Genomic DNA, 1,206 nt, shown 5'->3' with positions numbered 1-1,206 from the left:
AACTGGACTGTTATTGTTCATTGCTTTAGTGTACTTGCTAAGGAAGCTAAAATCTCATTTAATTTTCTTGTGTGCTTTGCTTTGGTTCAAAACTAACAGTCACATTCCCAGGAATTGGTCAGCCCTTAATCAAATAAAATGTTTATTGAGCTTCCACCTGGTTTTTCCACTCTGCTAAGTGCATAGATGGTTCTGAAGAAATAAGACTTATGCCCTCAGGAAGCTGGTCAAAAGATAAGGCTTGTTGAGTATGCATATGCCATGTCAATCCACCTCCACAACTGAATAAATTTATGACAACGCCTAACATTTTCAGTGCTTTTAATGGGGCCAGAAGCTTTCCATGAATTATCTCATATAAACCTTATGACAGTTCTGAGTATTATTAAGTGTATTGGTCCATTTCTGTTGCTTATAACAGAATACCTGAAAGTGGATAATTTATAAAGAAACGAAATTTATTTCTTACAATTTTGGAGGCTGGGAAGTCCAAGGTACAGGGAACATATCTATTGAGAGCCTTCTGCTGGGTGGAACACTCCACAGGGTTCTGTGGGGACCAGGGTGTCACATGGTGAGAATAGGATGAGCGAGAGAGCTAACCTGCTCACCTACTCTCCTTATAAAACCATCAGAATCACACCTATTACTCCATGAATGGATCAATCCACTCACAAGGTCATAGTCCTCACAATCTAATCACCTGTTAAAGGCCCCACCTTTCAAATAGCACAATTTGATTTCTCACCCTCTTAACAATGTTACAATGGGGGTCAAGTTTCCAATACATGAACTTTTGGGGGACACATTTAACCCACAGNTGTTACAATGGGGGTCAAGTTTCCAATACATGAACTTTTGGGGGACACATTTAACCCACAGCAATAAGCAATTCTAATTTGCAGATGACACCAAGGCTTAGGAAAGTTATGTGAATTGCCTGAGGTCAGTCAAAGGAATATACACATCTTTATGTCTGCATCTGTTGAATAATATCTGCGATTGCTGGACTCAAGCTCCAGAAAGATCCTGAAGCATGTAGACTTGGATGATGGAGATGAAGGAGAAAGTGTGCTAAACTCAGGTCCCAGAGCCCCAATCCTAATTTTGTCCCTTTGCAGGCCTGGCTGGTCACACCTCTTGGCAGATAATTCTTGGCAGGTTCTCAGAGGAAATTTACTCTACCTAATCAGGGCCAGGTATGGA

This window comes from Galeopterus variegatus, unplaced genomic scaffold (genome assembly GCF_000696425.1).
Source record: "Galeopterus variegatus unplaced genomic scaffold, G_variegatus-3.0.2 Scaffold6227, whole genome shotgun sequence".
NCBI lineage: Eukaryota > Metazoa > Chordata > Mammalia > Dermoptera > Cynocephalidae > Galeopterus > Galeopterus variegatus.
This window is presented reverse-complemented; position numbering follows the sequence as displayed.